Genomic DNA, 23,090 nt, shown 5'->3' with positions numbered 1-23,090 from the left:
GCCTCATTTGCTGCTGGAATTATAAGCTTTTCAATTAGTAACTCTGCATTTTTCATGACAAGAAAATATAATTTTTCTTTAACAGCATGCTGAGGTTATACTGCATCCTACTAAAGCACTCCAATTAGATAAGAGAAAGTTTATTAATGAGTCACGCAAGCCTTTAGCGCAATAAAGGGCACTCCTTCATTCACATTAAACAACTTCCACGCAGCCATGCAGCCGTGCTGCATTTGGCCTTCCAGCCACCTCCATCCCCTCACAGAACAGCAACAAGAGCCAAACACAACTGCCTGGGCTGGCGCAGCCCTGTGAGCCTGGTGCTGATAAATTCTGCTCCAAAGATCGCACTCCTGCTCCAGACCTCCCACCTCCCTTTAGCTGGCCCTTCTTTTTTTGTTGTTTGTTTTGTTCTGCCTCCCATTTTTATCTGCTTAACGTGATTAGATTAAGGCTGGGGTTGTCCCCTAGGAGCCTGCACAATGCAGCCCTAAGACACTGAATCTGGCTGAAGACTCGAAGAACAACACCAGGCTATTTCCTAACCTTGTACTAATCCAGAGCTGTTCTCCTGTACTTATCCTGAAGTAAAACATTATAAAGAAATAAACAGAGAGGTTTTGCTTAGATTTTAAAACCACTTTAGATTCATATTCTAAAGTAGCTGCATAGATATTTAAACTAGCCATGAGCTCTGATTTAACCATTTGATTTCAGCATGATAAACCACACAAGGTTTTTTCTGTCATTGACAGGGACCAATTACATGTCAGTCTTCCCCTAAACCAGTGCTGTCCATTGATATTTGTTAAGCTTGCTGATCCAGCAATCTTTAAGGCATACAGCAAGATGAATAATAGAGATTTGTCAGTTAATAACCACTATAATTCAAGAATGTCACCCAGAATTGTTTTGTTTAGTGAACAATATGCTGTCTAATTACGCTGCTCAATCATAACAGCACATATCAAGAAATACAGAAGGCTTTACTTTTAAATTGCTTTATCAAAGTGCTGTACTACATAGGTTCTACAAAGTTTGAAACTACCACTTATTTCTCACCATATATCATAATCACATGGATTTTATCAATGAAATGAAGAGTAGGGGTTTTTTATTACTTTTAAACCCAATTCACTGTAGTTGAAGTTAGAGAAGCACCAAATCCACCTTCTCTAATCATCAATGTAATAGTGCAACGTGCACCACTCCAGAAGAGCACAAACAGATGTTGTGTAGTATTTGGTCTGATTTATGGCATGTTTGGGGATTCTGCTCTAAAACCTTCAATTTCAAATAAGGGCTGAGGGTTGCTACCCACTTTGAAGGAAGTTTTTCCTGTGAAACAGGCCAATATAAGTATTCCCCATTTGCAACAGAGTAAGTACTATAAACAGCAGCCTGGTTAAAATTATTTAAATTTCTCTAAAGAACCTTTTGATTCTTTCCTGGCGTTTGGTCTTTTAAAGTAAGTAGGACAGAGAAATTGTTCCTAACAGGAATAGACACCAAGGCATTCAAATGTAAATTACCATTTTGTATTTGAAAGACACTTAGTATTATCCCAGTGACTTTCTAAAATGTCATAATATTTGCTTTCCCAGCACTTAAGCTAAAAGGCAGATTACTTTCGATGAAAGTGTCAAACTCTGCTCCCTATATAATGACATCACACTTAAAACAATAATGTCAAGGAAGAATCCTTCCTTCCTGCTGTGGTTTCTTTAAGGAAGGCTATGGAAAAACAGAAAAAAGAAAATGGGGGGAAAAAAAGGAAAAAGGCAAATAAGGAAAATAGAATTATGAAGAAATAAAACATTTTGAAGACAAACAGGAATATTATGTTGAAGTGTTTTGTTTTCTGTTAGCACCACTGGATAGATTCAAGTCTGAACTGTTCAGCATGGCAAAAGTGAGGGGCCAGGAGCACCAAGTTACAGACCTGCACAAAGGTGGTCCTTAGTAACAGCAGACAAAAAAATACAACCACTAATCTGGCCATCCTGTGCCCTCTGAAAAATGCTTGACTGCAGACACACAGTCCTGTCCCAAAAGGAGCTCTGGTATTGTTGAGCAATTATGTTTTCAGCAGTACAACAAAACCACCACAGTCCATCTTCCTTTTTGACAGCCGGGAGAAATAATCCCTTTCTAACAGGAACAGCCTCTCTCTCCATGTGGTTTTTCACAATATACTGCTTTTCTCAGCTATATGGTTTTAAAGGCTTATAACCTAATAGGGAGACATACATGATAATCCGAGATTACAATCAGTATGAAGGCTACTTATCTCACAGATTTACAACTCAGGCTCTATTGGTTATTCATCTGTAGGAACTCTGGAGCAGAACTTTTAGGCACAGACTTTTTTATTCCTTCTACCCTATTAGTAGTAAAGTACAGAACACAAATTCAAACAAGATTCAAAAATCTCAGTTTTCACGAGTGTTACTTTGAGTTCTTTTGTATTTGTTTTTTGTTTGGTTGTTGTTGTTTGTTTTTTTAATAAATCATCAATAGCTTAATTCCAGAGAAAATATACTCCTTAAACACAGCAAACATTGGTATATGGCTATTTTAAAAGGAAAAATAGATGGAAAAGAAGTTATTTAAAATAAATAGTCAGTCTCTCTTTAGCTAGAGGAACTTAGAAACAAGTTTGCAAAAATGTATGACCAAAACCCTCACAGATCAAAAAGAAAAGGCTGGTGTAGGAGAAAAGAAGAGACTGTCAAGTGCATGGAAATCACACACTATTTATTGCTAATACTTTCTTCATACCTGTTAAAGGAAACGACAGGTGACCATTAGTTACCTTCTGTCATAGCTTTCTCATGAATTATTTCCCACTTCTCATGCGCTGACAACATCACTCATATGAATTTTACATGACAAGTAATAAAATTCCCCTTTAAAAAAAACTCTCCTTTTACTTGCAAAGATAAAAAAGCCTACATTTTTGTACACCAGAAGAGGGTAATGATTTTAATCAGAAACATGGGACCACTTCCAAAGAACAGACTGACAGAGACAGCCTGCCATCTCATTAAAAAAAAAAAAAATCTGGTTCACTAATTTAACAAAAAAAGTCAGGGCTATCATGGTGTCTTGGAGGAAAAGAAAACAGAAGGATTGATTTTTACAAAATATTTAATCTAAATTCCCCCCACCTTTCACTGGCAGGAGGCTTCTACAGGCCTGTGCTCTGGCCTGAGCCTTCCTCCAGAGACAACTCAAATTCATTCACACTAACGCGACATGTTCGCCTAAATGAAAGGATCAGGCAAGCAGGTTCAAAGGGAAAGCCTGTGCTGCAAAATACATCCAAACAGTGATCCCTGAGATGAGCTCAGCTGGTTAGAGTCTGCTGCTAATAACACCAAGTTTGTGGGTCCAATCCCCATATGGGCCATTGACTTGAAGAGTTGGACTTGATGATCTTTGTGGGTCCTGTCCAACTCAGAATATTCTGTCAATCTGTGAAAGTGCAGAGGGCACTCAGAAGGGACAGAAGTGCTGGTAGCACTGCCTGCTACTGCCTACATGAGAAATTAAATCCTGGTGGGGAAATGGCTGCTTCTGTGGGCCCAAATCCACAATAATGACTTCTAGCAAGGAGGTCCCACACCAATCTTCAAGGTCTTCCTGACCTGCCACCAGGCAAGAGCCTGGCAAGAGCCTGCCCTGTTCAGCAGGCAAGAGCCACTGCTAGGAACATCCCAGCCAGCCCACGATGCCTCTTACAGGACTACAACTTATCTATAGGCATGTGCTGTGTCTTTTCTGACAATGCTCTGATGCCATGGTAACAAACCTGTTTATCTATAAATGCTGAGACTGATGGGCTCAATCTGCCAAAAAAGCACCATATTCCTGTTGTGAAAACTGATTTAAGTTAACCCATTTTAAAGGCAACTTGGACAAAGAAAAGGCAATGAACACATTTTTACTCCTTGGCACTGAGCTGCCCAAGTAATGCAGTTAGCAGCAAGAGGATGGAAGTGTCCTCCAGAAAGTGCATTTGTTAAAAGCCTCTGGCTATAGACCAACTACTGAATTAATTTATGAATTAATGGCTTTCTGCTGCTTTGCCTTACCTTCTTGATCTGTAAGAAGATACCAGTCTAAAGAGGAAAGTACCATGTCATTACTGAAATGAAAACACTACGACAATTTTGCCTCTCAAATGAGACAAAGAGCCCCAAAGCACTCTTGGAATCCTGCACGGAGGCACCAGGCAATAGCATATCCATTATTTATTCCCATCATCACTCAGAACAGGTATATGCTGCTACTGGAGGAAAAATAACGAACAATTCCATTAATTCCTACTGCTGCCCAGCCCTCTTCCAGGACCAAGGTGTTTCAAAATAAACACCTTCTTAATGATCAGCTACGAAGATGAACCCCCTGTATTTTGAGCTACCTTGTAATGAAGAGGGAAAGCCCCTACACTTCTCTCTGCAGAGCTTGCTTCCAGTAGTCACCAGGAACATGGAACAGATCATTGTTAATAACAGGTGCCACAATGATCTATTTTTAAGTGGTGGAACGAGACACAGGCAGATCATGAGACAGGAAAGATTAAGAACAGGAGAAAATAAAAGCTGGAAGTATACAGCGAAAGGTTAAAAACATGAGCAAGAAAAGGAAATTATCTTCAGAGTCTTCTATCACATCCTGTGCTGCAGCACCTGAGCAAAGTCGGAAATGTTTGCATAGCAGAGAGTGCAGAGGTTAGGAGATGTTATTATTTCCAAACCCTTTTGTTGGCTTTGATAGAAGAACTATGGGGTTGTGTTCAAAATTAAGAAAATCCAAGTGTGCTTCATTAAAGCATGTGCTCACTTTGCATTCTCTTATGCTAACAATTAAATAACTCTGACCTATGTCAATACCACTGGAATCCAGATCTGGTGGCAGAAATGCTTCTGCTGTACCTACCTGCCAACTACATGCACCTGGGTGAATTTTCACTTCAAAGCAATTTGCCAACTAACATACATACAAAATATTAACAAATAAACCCATTTTATTCTATAACCAGAAACAGTGGTTTAATTACTAGAAAACTTTAAAAAAAGAAAAATAAGCAGAGAATAAAACCTCCACATCACAATCATTCCTGAGAAACACAGTAGGATTTATCAGCTCAAATAAACACACTTAGTGTTTAGATGCACCGCTCTGGGCAGACCTGAATGTCACTGATGCAGCTTACCAGCTATGTTACAAGAAGACATCAACCCCCAAACTGGACAAGGGAGCAGCTACAAACACTTACGAGCTACTGAGAAGTTATTTAAAGGTGATTCCCGCTGGTCAACATCCTGTGGCCGTTCCTTGTAGCCGATGAAGGTGCCATCATTCTTCAAAAGAAAATACCGCGGCCTCCATGTTTTGATATATTCTCCTGGAAAGAGAGGATGGGCAAAGGGAAACAACATCAGGAAACACCCCAAAATACTGACACACCAATAATTTCTGTTAATATTGGAACTATATGTCATCCTGACAGCAGCAGTTTTAAGAACACTCAGTTCAGTCTGATACAAACAGTGGAAAAATACAGGCACTGAGTCACATTCTGATAGCGATGTTAGTCCCCATAAAAATGGGACTTCATGAAAGGTAAACAGCTATGTTTTGTTCTTCCATCTACTTTGATTTCCATTCAAATTCTACAACATCTGCCTTAAATGCATTTTAAATTTTAAAAAAATCAGAGCAGATGTCCTATGTATTATTTTTGCTATTGTCATTTTTCATACTGACAAGTGGAGAAATTTTTTTCATTTACATTTTGCAGCGCAAGTATTTTAAACAACAATGGGTAATTTACTAATTAGTCAACTGCTTTATCAAACCAACAGTCACTTTCAGACCATAAGAAGATAATTCTCTGCTTATGTTACATAACATCACTCACTTCTCTCACAACATCTCAAGCATGAAACACAAGATGATATATCACAATACGAAGGGGAAAACACTGGATGATGTATAGCCACCACAAAGTAGAAAACAAACATCTACTCTGAAAGATATGCCACCTTTCTTTGTCTGAGGAAACACCCATTGCTCACACCATGCTACTGCTCATCTAAGTAACCTGCACAGGTGATACTTGTGTAATGTGCTACAGCCACATGCAAAATGTTCAGCAGTAGAATAAGAAGAAAAGAGTTAACCAAAACCTCAGTTATTTACTGGATTTATTATGCTGGTCTTCAGGGAAAGAAGACAGAAGTCCCATCAACGGCTCTTCTGGATGACTGTCAGTATGCCTAAGTTTTTTGCTTATTCACCAGATCATTGTTTTCTGAGTCAGTCTCTCAAGAACCTCAAACAGCTTTTCATGGTGCCAAGCTGCCCCTCTAGTCCTACAAGGTCCTGCAGTAATGTTTCTGCTCAACTGAGTCACAAAAATCTCATTCAAGAATTCTGAACACAGTACTGGCCACACTTTTCCAATTCTGCTCACCCCAACAACTGATTTAAAAATTTTAAAAGCAAATGGTCAACTACAAAGCACCCACAGCTGCATCAACCATACCCTTCTCCCTTCTGTATGGTTTCTCACCATTTCTCAGTGTTTGTTTAACACTGGGGAGAAGATAAGGGAGCACACTAGGAGCTGCACTCCCTTCCAGCCTGTCACAGCAGGACCATGCCTGTGCACCCTGTAATGCTACTCTGCAGTGGCTGGTGGCCAGTGCCCACAGGTTCACCTGCTGGCAAGCTCTTCAAACAACCAAGAACAGAGAGAGGAGAAGGCTCACCAGATTTATTGGCTCTGGTAACCCTCTGCTGCTCTTCTGTTCTCCCAGGCTCCTCTCATACTCTCCTGCTGCTCAGCTTTCCTCTGCTGGTGATTTCTCTCCCAGCAAAGTGCACCCTGCCCCAGGAACTCCCTTGCAGCTGCTTTGTCTCCTTCCTCTCCCCACAGACCTCCTCTCCGTCTGTGGTGCAGTTTCAACCTGCTTCGGGCAGCAGCTGTGCCACTTCTCAGTTCACACTCATCCTTCTCCCTCCGGCACACAGAAGCAGAAGCAACCCCAACGCCCACACAACACAGACATGGGTGGGCACAGCCCCCACCAGCTGCTTTCACCTCTTTAGTCCTCACTGGGATTTCAATTTTCTAATCTAAAGCAAAAAACTAAGAGCTACTGAACTGTTAGAGGGAGTCACACAGGGCCAGCTTTGCAGTGGCCATGTCTGCAGAAAATATCCATTTGAACTGATGAAACTGAGCTACGGGGCAAGAAAGAGGAGAGGAAAAGGAGCACAGACCTTCTCATTGTTTCTTTTAGAGATGGCTGTTACTGCTGAAAGTATTACACCAATCTATAAGGCGTTTACGAAAGTGTCATCATCACTCCAGGAATTTCAGAAGAACTCATCTGTCATGATTTAACATTTATAGGCAAGGAGGTAAATGTAGAAGGTTTTGTTGTCATCATCTTTTTAATTCTGACCTTAATTAAATGCTGAAAACTTTCTGGGATCAGCAGGAGATTATGAAGCCTTTCACATTTAAATTATCAGTCCATCTCGGCCCAGATCAGTGAGATTACTCCAATCTCATTACTATTACACCACAGATGTGACTACAGGGATGAGAAGATTCGTGGCACGCTCAGCCCAGCTCCTGAGTAGAGATTTGCCAGGTAAGCAGGCTGGGGAGGCAGCTGCCCAGACTATCAGGATTTTGGAATATGTTGTTACCTACCTGACTTGTTGGTATTTTCTTCTCTTGCATAAAGCACACCCAGGAGACCTAATGACCACCACATACCCCTTATCCTATCCGCACTTAGGACTAAATCCAGATTGGATGGGACAAAAAATATCTGAACACAAACAAGACTGAGAGTTTCTACTTCCCTTACTCCCTAATTTATGCTGCACATCTTCGCCACTGGCATTTACAGAGGGGACAATTAATTTTTTGCAGATTCTGAAATTATTATCTGGTTATTTGCAGTGAAGTATACATAATTTTAACAGAATTACACTGTACTGTCATAGGAGACTTTCTCTGAGATTAGATGCTTATGTTTGGCTCTCATACTTTCTTACAGCTTTATCCCACCAATCTGCTTCTCTGTTAGAAACACATCCTCTAACAGGATTAATCACACAGTCTTTAAAATGGTACATTCCATACATATATAACATCCTCCTCCACACTCACTGCTTCTGTATGAAAAAGTCAAGGATTTCATTACCACCAGTCTTTCTGCAGGGATCATTCTACTTGGATCTTCCTTTAAGCATTGCTGCAGCTGGTTATGGCTCCTGATTGACCTTTTTAATTTGCAAATAAGTAATACGATTTTATTTAAAATTTTTTCCACATGTCTGGAGCTTAATGAATACCATAATATGGCAATCGAACATATTGATTATTGTTCTTGCCAAGAAGAGTATGAGGCACAGTGCAGGATTTGTGGTACAAATTTTTATTACATAACACACTGAGGTTGTACTTTTGCATCCTGCAAAAAAGTGGCAAGACACTGCCTGGTGTGTGACTTCCCAGAGGGATGATCTCCAAGTTTATTTTTATTCCAGTCTGAGCAAGCCATCATTCTTCTTCAGAATCTCAGACACACAGATTCACCAACAGTCATCAAAAAGATGTACAAAGTTCATATTCTTAAGAAACAAGTTTATATTTTTATGATTAGCTAAAAGACTATAAATGGCCTACAGTCCAAGAGCACACCATCAAAAGGTGACAGCAAATCTGAGTACTGGAGGCAAAAAACGAGTTTGTCAATACAGACAAAAAAAAATTATGTGGAACTGCTGGGACAAAGCTGTCTGAAAAACATCAACACCTTTTCCTTCCTCCAATATACTCAGCAAGCTGTCATGCCTCAAGAGTGAACTGAGCTGTTTCAATTTTTGCCCTGTGTTCTTTGTTCCTGTTGTGGTTTTGTTTTTAAGAATCACAAGAAGAAGTTACTTGAAGTCACTAATATTAGCAGTTGTGTAGTCACACTAGAAAGAATCGTACCGAGTACAGTAAATGCAAGCATGTGTGGCAAATTCTATCAGACAACACTAAAAAAAATAATGATCCACCATGGAAAAGTGAACAATTTACAAAGCAAAACATTTTTTCCTCTGTGATTCATTGCTTGTGTAATGCCCTGGCAGAGCCTTCTTTGTTTTCAGTAACAGAATGCTAACACTGCAGAGACAGGAAAGCAAAAGCATGGGTTATAAATCCTACATATAAAATCCTGGAACCAAACAGACTCTTCTGTAGCTTGCTAGCTTTATTATTTAAAATCTTTATGTACCATTCTGTTTACTCCACGCAATTTCCAAATTGCAAAGATTCCCAAACTGTATATATCTGGAAACATACACAAAGATTGTTATAGACTGATTTCCCTTTATTGCCTTGTGTCTGCCCCCACACACTGCACATTAAAATACTTAACACACACTCAGAATGTAAATCCATCTCATGCCAGAAAAGCTTTTTCGCTGTAACACATACTGCAAAGCACACTTATGCCTGAATATTTCAGAAAAACTTAAACACAAAACTCCTTTGGTTCATGAAAAGTTAATTCTACTGAGGATTTACAATAATGCAGGGTTAGATTATTTTCCTCTCCTCCCCACAACAGCATCTCACCGAATCTGGAGCTGTCTACCACTGATAGAGTGTCTAACATCAGAAACAGCTGCCACTCCCTGGGAAGCTCACGGGGTAAGTGGAGAATAATGAGCAGCAAGCACCAGCAGAACAAAAGAAAATCCATCTTTATTTACCAACTGCTGCATGCTTGTTGCTGCATCAAGCTCATTCAAAGCCAACACCACACCCTTTAATTCAGAACAGACTATATTTAAGAAGCCTCTGCTTTTGTTTTAATCAACTCATACATACCAATGGTTTGAAAAAAAAAAAATTCATTAGGTTAACCAAGTCAGCATCCAATGCTACCCTTGGTATTTACAAAAGCACCCGACCGACTATTAACTTTCTTATGGCCCAAAGTAACCAAGTAACAAGCCCAGGAGCACTGACTGAAAACAAAGTCTCAGTTATATGAAATGCACTCAAGTGGCTACCACAAATCTACCAATAAATAATGCATTAAACTTTCTGCTCTGAGCATCACAAGTAGCACCTTTAATTGCATTTAAGCATAACACTAAAAAAAAAATGAGAGCTTTTGAGTTATGCAAGCCTTCTCTACATTCCCACACGCTCTGATGATGCACGGCACTCCCCGCCTGTACAGCCCCAGTTCCTGTCCGAGGGAACACGAAAGTTATGCCAATCCAGCGCTAATGTGCCACCCATCAAAGGCCCAGTGACTCATTTCTGAGCCTCAATGGCCATGAGAAGTGGTCTGCATCCTGCCGGCCTAATAAGGGCTCGCAAAACAGATGCCAATTTCCTTAAAGACGTGAAGCTTTCAGGAGCTGCCATCTCCTTCGTGCTGAGTTGGATGGGGATTTACAGTTAATTCTTACTGCTTGAGTAAATTGAGTAAGTGTCCACTCGCTTCAAAACCAGCTGAAATCAAAACAGATTTGGAAAAAGAAAGCAGGATTTGAAAACTTGCCCTAGCATTTCTAAAGCACTCAGAAGCGAACTCTTTCCAAGTGTAGAGAGCTAATTCTGGATCTTAACGACCTGACACCAAACAATTAAGTCTAGGGTGACCCGAAAGAAAACTCTCAGCTCAAATATGTTTTATTTTTTATAAAAATAGCTGCACAGACACCCACCAGGCTGGTGCACCACTCTTCACTCCCTTTAGCAAACTGTCAGAACGAGATATTTAAGCACAGTAGATTTTCGGTAGCTTGGGGAAATCAAAAAGAAAGGGGGAAAAAAGAGGTTATGTTAATGTCGTTCCCAACTCGCTGGCGGAGAGAGGAGGACCTCTGGTTTGTCTGCCTATTCAGAGGCGCAGCGAAGGGGCCGGTTCTTTGATGGTTTTTTTGGGCCCCTCTCTGGATGCCTCCTCGGCCACGGCCTCCAGCGTACAGCTGCAGAGGCGCTCCCTGTGCCTGGAATCTCAATGAGGTGGCTGGGCCTGCCGACAGGGCTGCTCCCCGCCGGGGAGGTCACCCGCAGCTCACGGCCCCTGCACCGGGCCAGGGCTGTGCGAACAGCCCGGTTCCTCCGCGCATGGCTCGGCTCCTCCGTGCATGGCTCGGCTCCTCCGTGCCTGGCCAGCGCTGCATGAGCAACCCGGCTCCTCTGTGCAGGGCCAGTGCTACACAGCCCGGCTCCTCCGTGCATGGCTCGGCTACTCCGTGCCTGGCCAGCGCTGCACGAGCAACCCGGCTCCTCTGTGCAGGGCCAGTGCTACACAGCCCGGCTCCTCCGTGCATGGCTCGGCTCCTCCATGCAGGGCCAGTGCTGCATGCACAGCTCGGCTCCTCCGTGCATGGCCAGCGCTGCATGAGCAACCCGGCTCCTCAGTGCAGGGCCAGTGCTACACAGCCCGGCTCCTCCGTGCATGGCCAGCACTGCATGAACAGCCCGGCTCCTCCGTGCATGGCTCGGCTCCTCTCTGCAGGGCCAGCACTGCATGCACAGCTCGGCTCCTCCGTGCATGGCTCGGCTCCTCCGTGCAGGGCCAGCACTGCATGCACAGCTCGGCTCCTCCGTGCATGGCTCGGCTCCTCCGTGCAGGGCCAGCACTGCATGCACAGCTCAGCTCCTCTGTGCAGGGCCAGCGCTGCCCGGCTCGTCTCCTCCGTGCAGGGCCAGCGCTGCATGCACAGCTCAGCTCCTCCGTGCCTGGCAGGGCCCTAACGTGGGGTCCCGCAGTCCCAAGGGCTGATACAGGGCACAAGTGAGTTCCCCACTTTCTTCCCCCGCGGGCAGTGTGGCTGTGGGGTGCATGGCTGTGACTGACGTGACTGCCAACAGGTTCAGGAGAAGTGCTGCCTCCTCCTCCTTGGTTTCAGCTTTTCTAAACCTCCTGCCGTTTCTCAAGCTCAGGGGAAGCTGCAATACAGGGCACCTGCTCCATTATCATATCTCGGGGGAATATGGGGAGGGAGGGTGGTGGGCACCAGAGGTGGGGCAAAGGGTGATGGATGAGCCGTCTGGCCTTCGAGTGACAAAGGGAGTTGTGGAAGGACAACTCTGGTCACCTGGCACCCCACATCTGCAAATTAACTTAGAAAGTAGCACATAGCCTTGGCTTAGGGCTTCCCACAAAGCAATGTAGAAAAGTAAACGCTGCCCCTGTCTTTAGTTACACAACAGCACAGGTGGGAACACCTAAGGAAGGCAACGGGTGCTCTGATTCACAAAGCTGGCCATGGGAGAGATGAGAAGCCAGATTAGAGAGAAAGAAAAACAGATTCTCACCCAATACTTTCTCTGTGCAGGGAACGGACAACTACCACGTTCTCAGATTCTATCTCTGCCAAGGGGTTTGAGATCACCAGCCAACACCATCACTGCAGAAGATGACACCTCTGTATTTTTTACCACTATACTTCAACTGTATAGTTATGTAAAACTGAAACATGGAGGTTTATATTTTTTTTTTTTTTGCTGAATTTCACTTTAGAAGGTCAAAAATGTTGCCATATTGCTTACAGCAATCAATTTAAGCAATACCAGATATTCCCAAAGGAGCAAAAGAGAATTAATCAGCATGTAAAAAACTCCTTACTCCTACCTTTGGCACAGCTTAGTCAGGCTAGTCCTAACCTACAGCTGTCTCCAGTGGGAGAAGATGTAAATGAAATTTCATTAAAAACAGCAGTTTTAAGGATAGCTACATAAATTACAGGAAAATATAAAGTGATTTCTTAAGCTATACTGAAAACAATCTCAGAGTGAATTGCATCTTTACTACCTCATGGCGCGAACAAAAGGACCTAAAACTACTGAGGTGTCCAACATGATTGGAGAAACCTTTTCTGCAATAAACTTGCAAGCATCTACAAGATTTTAACAAAATAAAATATTCCTGTAAGAGAAAGTGCCATCGTGTATTTCTCTGCTTTTGACAGGTGCCCAACTCTCTCCTATTTTTATAAATAAATAAAAATGACAGAGGAGGTGTCAGATTCACTGAACTGAATTAAGCATACTTAGAACAATTATTTCTCCCCAAGTAATTTTTACCTTGACACTATGATGGAAAATAGCACAAGCAGCTAACAAGGCACTTAAGCTAATAAGCCTCTGCAAGTTTTTAAATATCTTCCCTTAGAGGAAGGAGGTAGCTACAACTATTCCTCAAGCTCAATCTGAATATGGTATTCAACATCTCTGCAAATCAAGCTCTTAAATACACCCCAGGTACTTGTAAAAACAGTATGACTTAGTCCTCCAAAGATTTTATGTCTACTACAACAAATACAAAGAAAAATAAAAACTAAACCAGAAACACCAAACACACTACACCCTGGTGTATTTGAACAAGGATGAGCTTTTCTAGACAGGATCTGAAAGTTGATTCAATTATTTTACCTTTTCACCTAAGGATCCTTAGGTATGACTCTTGTGCTTATCTGAACATATGCCTGATTTGAATATCACAAACCCAGTTTTGTTCTTCAGTAAATCCTATCTAGAGACTGGCAGTGTCTGAGGGGACAAAGCAAAAAACACACAAACCAAAGCTCTTCCAGAACAAATTAAGACTGAAATCACAGTTTTTAAATTCATATTCCTCAAGCGACCTAAACATAGAGGATGTTCAGGAAAATCATCATTAATTGACTAAAAATTATTTTAGATCCGTCAATCAGCCCCATTAAAAAAAGATTAGGCAAGAGTGATTTTTATGATGCATTTATTTGCTTTATGAACATGAAACCTGGAAAGTACTCAGCAGAGGTTCCTCATTAAAATCCCAAAGTTGGTGAGGCTGAGAGATGACCTGGTAGGCTGGGGGGTAGGAGCCCACAGGAAAGCAAGAGCAGAGGAGGGAAAAAGCAGCACACAGCCGCGAAGGAAACAAAACATCCACACTGAGGATGTTTTCATCCACCACTCCTTGAGTCCCCAGCTTGCTCTTCTAGGCTCCCATTGCCACATCATTGTGTCATTCACAAAGTGAATCAAAACCTCAGGGAATTGTAAAGAAACGGAGAAAAACAAAGGCTAAAGGACCTTAGGGGAGATTTATTGAAACAGCAGCATTTCTAAAATATACATGAACCAACTTCAGAGACAGTTTGAAGAGGGGGAAAAAAGCTTTGTAAAAACTAAGCTGCAGAACATGGATTTTAATAAATAAGCAATTTACGGAAAAGAAAGAAACTAACACATTGTATTGTTATCCTTTAGCTTCTGGGTTTGAGTCCTAATTTTCAACATAAGATGTCTTTGGTCATTTACAATAAAAACTCTACCAGTAATTGTGTGATCATGCTGTGCATCAGGAAATTTCTTAAAAGTGCCAAGAAAATAAAATCAATGTAGAATTTTAAATATGTTTATACAAACTGATAAATATTTTGTAGAAAGATGAATGAAAGCTAAGTTAAGCAAACATTTCAATGGAAAAAATAAGAAGAAACATTGAAATGAGGTGGTGTCCTAACAGGGCTGGGGCTAATTTGGATTTCCCTTCTTCACTTTGTCACTAGCAAGTCAACAAAATCCTGGAGGAGCACAAGGAGACCATGTTACTTCTAATAAAAAGTTTCATTTATCTTGAGGCATTTAATGGCCATCAATGGAAAAATTAGGAGCACTTCCCAGAAAGCAAGTCCTAATATTTGTTATCATGGCAACCTCCTGGTTACGCCTCCAAATTTAGTATTCCACAGATAAGTTTTACTGAGTCACTACCCCAAACTCAGCAATGAAAATCTCCTTCAGATAACAGGAGTGCTGCCTCACTTCAGAGGAATTTTGCAAAGTAACTTAATTGCATGCTGAGAATTTATTAAAGCAACTTCACCACTGGGTAGCTCAAAAGCAGAACAGGCACCGCAGCTCTGGTGCTAAGCCTAGCTGAGTAACACAGGAATAAGAAACTCTGCCAAGGATTTCTGTGCCTTGGACTAAGGTGTATCATCACTGTAAAGCAGAGCACAATCCACACTGCTGCCTTAACAGGGTCACAAGCTCAGACACACTATTACAACTCATTTATTTTTATAATAGACAGTTAAAAATGTTGAGTCTTAAGATAATCAAACAGCAAAATTCCTGTTGGATTTCAGCAGTACCACAATTCAGCTCTGTGACATTGAAACATGCCTAAAATACAACTAAAAACACATACATATAATCAAAACTATTTTTAACCCCAAAGTCATCTATTATATTAAGTTCATTATACTTCTCCATAACAGCTCCAAGCTCCAGGAGAGATGCATTTCAGTTACATGAAGATCTGTTTCTTATACAAGGATGAAAGAAATAAAGACCAACCTGAAAAAAGACCCAATAGAGTCCCACCTACCTTGACACTGCTACCAAAAATAAATTTCCTTGTTGCCAACAGCATCTTGCTACACTAAAGTCACTTTTCATTTTAAAAACAGCATTAAAAATGAACAGTATATCCCACATAGATATGGGAAACAGGTGGACACAGAAGACGAGAACTTGAATTACAGTTTTGAGTCTGTGGTGCCTCTTACTTTTGGGAAAACATAGCAAAAATGTCAATCTTTTCTATTCAAACTGCTCCTATATGCAACGAAAAAACCAAACATCACCCCCAGCCTGCCCTAAACTTGGAGCACTTTCTGTGGGCATCAAATCTGGCACTTGCCTCACTGGATCTTCTGAGGTCAGGGACTGCTGCATCAGCCCCACCTTTCCTCCACACCTGGTTTTCCAAGCACAGCACATCACACAACTGCTCCTCACCACACACATTCCTTCATCCACCTGAATCCTTAAAGCCCCATCCTATAACTGAGCACAGTCCACTCTCTGTAGTTCTGTCTTCCCACTCTCACTAGGCTGTCCTCAAAGAACAGAAGCAAAACAAACTCCAAACACATCCCTTGCGTAACCACATTACAGCTACCCATCAGGTGTGGAACTTGCAACAACTACAACAGCTGTCCAGGAAAGTCAGATTGCCACATTTTGAGAACACCAGAAAACCATAAATAAAGCTTTAAACTCAAATGACAGCTTTCTGCTTTTTCTTGCTTACAATGTTTTTTTTTTTAAGGACAGAGAAAAAGCCCTACAGGTCACCTGGGGTAAGATTCCTGAAGGCCATCTGGGGCCACGCTCGTGCCTCAGGGACTTCTGGCAAGGAAGGTACAGACACAAGTACAGAAAAGCCTGCGTGCAAGCACTGCTCGATGCTCAGCACACCCTCTGTTTTACAGCATTTCCTGCCACTGCTCCCTGAGCTGATGCTTCCAGCTCAGCTTGCAGCTGCTGGGGGCTCCTCTGCCCCTCCAGGGGTCAAGCCAAGCAAGGACACCCTGCAAACCCCGCTGCGGCTGGCAAGGTGGGAGGGGAGCAAGAGGAGAAAAGAGGGGGCATCATAAAGGCACCTTTGAGAGGCAGAAAACAGTGCTAGACATGAGTTAAGATGGTTACCATTCTGTAGAACTGTAGATGGCTACAATTCTGGCTGAAATAACTGCATCAGAGCAGTGTTGACAAAGGGACAAGTTGGGTCTCTGATGGGCAGAAGGCAAGGGCTGGGAGAAGCAGCAGCCTGAACCTGACACCCACCCCAGGCCATGCCAGTTGTGCCTGTGGCCACCACCAGTCCTCTCCTGCTCTTGTCCCAGCACCAATGCAGGCAGCTGGAAGTGCAGGTTGTGCCCAGTCTGTCAGGAGAGTATGCCCCCCACTCAGGACCTCGCTGGTGACATGCAAAATCTCCAAGTTGTATCCTTTAGATACACACAGGTGTGTTCCACAGAGCTAACATGGAGCCTGGCTGTGAGCACAGGATCCTGCACTGACTCTGCTCCTTCACAGGCACAGCCAACACTCACAGGAAAATCTTCCAATGCCACACTGGTCACCAAGACTGTACCACCCTCTGGTCTGGGGAAGCTGTAAGGTTTAGATTATTTCCCTATTACTGCTTTTGCACATTTATTTCCCCATCCCTTGTGAGAAAGCCTTTTTAACTTCAGGATTACAGTCTGAGTATCAAACTAAGAGACAAAAATGTTTCCAAAAAGCAGTCACAGAACACTTACAATTTTCATTTATCCACAGCATACTAAATGAACCTTGGTTGTGGGCAGACTTATTGCAAATTATGGTTTTCTAAATGAAGACACATTTGGCTATAGAAATTGAACAGTACAGGTAACACCCTCTTTTTAAAAAAAGAGAAAAAAAGAAAAAAAGAGAGAACAAAGGACCCAAATGAAAATTACTGTCCTGGTATTTTATTTGGTGGTAAAATTGTAGCTCAACTACAAGATTAACTAAGCACAAGTCCATTACTGGGTCGCTATCACTGGTTTGAGAAAATGTTTTTCTATACACTTTTCTTCCCCTTATCAGAGAATCCAAATTTCCTAGTTTAATCATTTTCCCAATTTCAAAAGAAATCGAAGCCTTTTCAAGTAATTAAGACATCTAGTTATTTAATCACAGATGCAGTAGAAGAGTAAAATGGCTCTGAAAAATGAATCCTTTATGATAAAGTTTCCCAATGAACATTAAATCAACAAGTTCCAAATTTCATGTATAAAATCCGATAGGAAGTGCTGCTCTGCAAAACTACCACATGCTCCTTCCTGTCCTTACTGAAAATGCAGTCTAAATTGCTGCATTTTATTATATTTATAAAGAAATATATCCAATATTAACAGGAGTTCTACGAAAAATTCTTGATCGCCTGCAAAGACTGTTGTAGTTAACCCAAAGATAAATTTTACAGTAATTCACCATACAGAAATCAACTGCTCTGCAGATATGCATACAAGCAGGTTCTCATTTCATGCAGCAGTTGGAATTTCTACCAAATTTTGGGTGGTGGCAATTAAACAGCTTCATTTGCAGTCCTCTATTCTTTGCACCTAATTCATGAGAGCACACAGGATGGAGAAAAAGGTGGTTATGGCATTTCATTAGCTATGCTTTCATGTCTTAATCCTTAAAAAGGAAACAGTCAACAGTAAGCTGGAAGAAGGATGATGATAAAAAAAGCAAAAAAGACAGGGGTGAGGGAAATAAAAGGAATTTTTTAAAAATTGAATTTAGGATTATAAACATCAATGCCTTTTAGAAAGAGATCCATCCACATTCCCCCTTTCTTTGTACTGAAGTTCAATAACATTCTCTCCAAGTTACCAATTTTGAGAAAATCACTGGATAAACACTTGTGTTAACCCAGCTACATGGCTCAGTGCCAAATGTAATGCCAAACTTCCCAGTTGCAAAACGAGCTGTTTTTACACACCAAAGTAACCACGCAGCAGGCCTGCCGAGCCTGAAGACAGCTGACAGAGATGACTGTTGCTGTCCCCCCATTGCACCGACATCCATCCAAATACCAACATCTGCTGTGCTACAATTTACTTTTTACACAACATTTAGCAAAACAGTGCCTCTGACTGCAACATCATTAAGGAAGTAACAACAAATAAATCGCAAAGTCCCATCAGACAATTGTAAAATTAAAGCATAGTTTGCCTTGCATACACTGAGCTTTAGCTCAGACGTGTTGGACTTCAGAAATAATAAGCATTAGAAAGTGTTTTCTTTTATTAAACACACAACACAAAATTCTGTACACCATGACAAGTGTAATCCATCATTACAGTGTAAATTGCAGTTTTGAAGACATTGACTTGACTCCATCAGCAGAGAAGCAGATGCCTGCGAGGCAGCACAGCCTGCCCGGGACCATCGCAGCAGCCCAGACTGCTAAACAGGATTACACCGTGCCTGGGAGTGTAAGCTCTAAATTCAGGGCCTGCTCCTTCCCAAACACTCAGAGCATGTATTTGCACTTGCAAAGTAAGGAATTAACATTCCTAGAAACTCGAGTGCCCTTTGCTTTAAAAGCAGGACTGAGCAGGGGGGCCAAGGCAATCGGACACCACGGCACAGAGGGGAGGTGGGAGCTGGTGTGAGCCCTGTTACAAATTCACAGCGTGGAGGTTCAAATCAGGATTTTGGGTCCTGAGTGCAAGCCAGGTCTGGTGAGTGGTTCCACTGTACTGCCCAACACAGTTCACGCCACATGATCGATGTCCTCCAATCAGTTCTCCTTCAATCCTTCACACTTGCATCACTCGGGGTGCAAGTCAAAATGGGGCTGCACTGCCACTCTGACACTGCCACATGGCTCAGGCTTTTGTTGGCACACAAGCAAAAGAGAAGGAAGAACAAAGAATTTTAATCTTTAAAATTGCGACCAATTTTCAAAATCAACTCTTTCTTCCTTCTGTCCTGCAGCAATTATATGAATGCAAAAATAAGAAAAAAAACCCTCAAAACCTCACTTTCTTTTGAAAAGCAGATACTGAAATGAAAAATTTCATTAAAAAACACCTTGAATTTTATTAGGTATCAATTAAAGGTTTCCCCTCAATCTTTCTGCTCTATATCACCCTCTAACACATTCAATAAAAAAATGCTTGAGTTACAAAAAGAAACATTTTTTGTCGGAACAATCAGTCCCCCTACATCTCCAGACAACGTGTCTGTCAGGAACAACAACATACCCAGCACTCAGCTCAAGATACAAGAACTTGGCAGCCTGTATTTCAAAGCAGTTTTACCAAAACAATACTATTTCCCTTAAACCTCTATCAGCTTAATAGTGGAAGACAATAATATTTCAGATAACATAGACAGCAAGCATTTTGGTAAATTCAGTGGACATTCTTTATCCAGTCCAAAAATAGCCAATGTCCACAGAAATTTTAATTCATGCTAAATAAAGGCAAGGGGTTAAGGCTTAAATACTTCTGGGGTTTTTGGCTGGTGTTGATCTGTTAGATTATGTATATATGTACACACACACACAAATACATATATATATTATATATATATTTGTATGCCCATTGGGGGACACAGGAGAAGCCATGCAAAGCACAGCCTGTGCCCAATCCTCTCCCAGGCAGGGTGTCAGAGGACAGACTCCTCTGGGCTAGCTACTACATGTTTGCACAACACAAGTCAAGGTCCAATTTGGAAACTTATCTGAAGAGTTGCTCTGTGCAAACTTTAAGTTCTGAACCTCCGCGTTCAGAACTGAAACACTATTTGTTTGTCAATTTATCCCCTGGCACGGTTGGCTTTTTGTCAGACAGATGCATGCCACATGCAAGTCATTTCCCAACCTCTCTGCTCCACCTCCCTCCACACACTCTGCACACACTCTGACCCCTCAGCAAATGTTGTAAGAGAGGAGGAAGTGTTTCTGACAGTTTGCATACTCTTCACAACAATTTTATGCCAGTGTACAAATGTTTTCTCCTGCCCTCCAACCCTACTTGTAAGGAAACAAAGCAAAACAAACACCACTTCCCAAACAACCGAATGCCCTAAACCTAGCAGCAGGAAAGGAAAGGGGAGGGAAGGGGTGGAGAGGAAAGGACTGAGAGGATGGATTACACTGAAGCTATTTTTGTCCTGTTCAAGTGGATGGGCAGACACAACTAAATATAGAATTTATTAAGGCAGGTGAACAAGAAAGATGACATGAGCCCCATGTTCCAAGAAGCAAGCAATAAATGAAGTATACATCTACCTCCTGGCCCAAAGAGCTTCCAAAACCAAACTCATTTGCATGAACAAGATTCAATTGAACAAATACTCAACTCGCCACCCCCTTCCCTTCAGATACGTCACAACGTACATATTAAGCAGATAGGTTTCCTGTCTCTTACCTGCTTGTACTACATATAAACAAGACTACAAAGTTCACATTAAAATGGAAAGATCTTCACTCCGTGGTGACTCTGGACAGAAATTCTTTAGAAGAAAGTATGCTTGCATGTACAGTTGGGTAATAAAGCTTTGCTTGAAATCAAACATTAAGGAATGTTATGTTGTCAGTGGCAACCCAAAGGATGTGGTTTCTAAGAAATTTAACCAGTTATGTCAGGGACAATTGCTTTCTTCTGGTCACACTGCAGTCCAGGGCTTGCTCAGAGTAGCTGCTACAGTAATCTGGATTTCGCAAGTGAAAATCCATTCATACGTATTTTTAACTCCTTCCAGGATGTGAGTTAGTCTGTGAAATGTCCTGGGTGGCTGGTGCCAGAAGCACACACTCCATTCAGTAACTGTGAGCAGGCCAGGCTGGAAAACAGACAGCAAGACTCACCCAGGCTCTTGGGCTCACAGAGCCTGCAGCCAAGGACCCAAACAATCACACTCAGGACGTTAAGGGTTTTCCTTGTCAGCACACAGAAGTGAGCAAGGAAATCTCTCAAGGGAAGACATGGCACCAGACAAGCCATGACTTCGGTGGAAGTCACACTCACATCAGTGCCATAATCTACCACTGGGCTCAAAAAACAGAAAGCTTTTATGTGTAACATTCCCCTTCTTCCATCTGTGCTCCCAGTCACCACAGTATCCAAGAGCCCCACAGCTTGAGCTGCTTTGTCCTCACAACATCCCCATGAAGTAAGGAAGTGCTGTTATCACCACTTTACAGATAGGGAACTGGGGCACAGAGAGAGAAAAATAACCCTGTCCTAGGTGATTGTATAAGGAGGAAGTTTGTGGCAGACCAGGGGAAGACTGGCTTCAATTCTCAGTTCCAGGACAGTACCCGCATGCACCAGAGACCTCTTCAGCTCCTAGATGCTCTGCCTTCAATTTGACTGACCTACCAAGCTCCCCTGGGCCACAAGGAATGGGTAATGGATATGCCTTTTAGCAACAGCATTTCCAGCCCCAGAAAAATGGAAGAGGGTATCAGACATAAGGGTTGTTTGCATTCAGAAGTCCAAACCTGAACAAGGAAAACAATTTCCAAAATAACTATCACTATCCTGGTATTGTGGAAAAAGGAAGGAAGACGTATCAAGTTTTCAAAGCAGAAAATTAAAAACATCCACAGCAGATTCTAAGTATAATTTTAAAATAATTAGTGAAAGTTTATCAGGAAGCTGGTATTAGACATGCATCCTTCAAGAATCTCCCCGTTCTAGAGAGTTTGGGTTATACAGCAACAACAATAAAAAAAATGTCCCTTAGGTACTACAGCTATCTCATTTCATACATAGATCCAAACACAGGTCTAACGTAGTTTCGTAAGGAAACCTTGGCTCCAGACTTCACACAATATCGTCTCAGATAAAACAAATTCCAGAGGCTGCACACTGCTCAAGGTTTCCCATTCCTGGCTGAGGCAGGCTTCAACCCTGCCCTCAAAGTCTCTCTTTTCTAAGTGAAACAGTACATCAGATCCAAAATTTACTCTGTCCTTTGGGACTGTAGTTGCAACCATCCGGAGAACCTGTTATGAAATAATCTACAACTCAAGGGCATTCATAAAGCAGCACTTAATGTCAACTGCTTGAGGGTACTATTACCCTGGAACAAACAGCAGAGATCTATCACACTATGGATCACCAAATGGTGACTGCTCATCTCAATGGCCAAAAAATGACAAGACTGCTACTAAACCATCATGAACAGCCCCTGATGAATGACACAGTCACTACACTGACTGGGTCAAAGGAGGAAATTTGTGAGCTGGTGGTAGCTGAGGACACCAGATCAGCCATGGTGAACTTCCAGGTCACCTCTGCTATCCATGGACTATTCTGTCAATTGCTGCTGATAAGCTGGACCTCATGGCCCAGGCCTCGACTTTTACAACAGGCTGTTGCTGTAAACTCCAGCCACCAGTAACAAAATGTGCATCTAAAGCACACCTCCTCTGCCACAGAGTCTGAAGGAGCTGCAGCCAACCAGCTCTTCTGAAGGCAGCACTATCAGGCACCTAATTCGACATCTATCAGTGACAAAATAGAAGCCCTGCTTGAAGGTGACCGGAAAGAACAGAGCTAGTTCCACCACACATCCTGCTACCCCAAAATTTCTCCCCTTTCTTTTATACCAGTACTATAAAAAAGTGAAGGAGAAAGGCTGGGATGAGGTTAGAAAGAAGTTCTACTTTCTGACAGCAGCCATCACAGCAACAAGAGCC

At 42.1% G+C, this 23,090-nt stretch overlaps 1 long non-coding RNA gene across 6 annotated transcripts in view; it reads right to left on the bottom strand.

The window, feature by feature from the left end:
- Positions 1-5,283: 5,283 nt before the first annotated feature.
- LOC116997207 overlaps positions 5,284-23,090 on the bottom strand; it is a 39,508-nt gene continuing 21,701 nt past the window's right edge. For all 6 annotated transcript variants that reach the window (XR_004418124.2, XR_004418126.2, XR_004418128.1 and 3 more), the window contains exon 3: positions 5,284-5,413. This is a non-coding gene — a long non-coding RNA (uncharacterized LOC116997207). The remainder of the gene's footprint in view (positions 5,414-23,090) is intronic.

This window comes from Catharus ustulatus, chromosome 6, assembly GCF_009819885.2.
Source record: "Catharus ustulatus isolate bCatUst1 chromosome 6, bCatUst1.pri.v2, whole genome shotgun sequence".
NCBI classification, from domain to species: domain Eukaryota; kingdom Metazoa; phylum Chordata; class Aves; order Passeriformes; family Turdidae; genus Catharus; species Catharus ustulatus.
The sequence above is the reverse complement of the archived record's forward strand: the minus strand, read 5'-3'. Positions and strand labels throughout refer to the sequence as shown.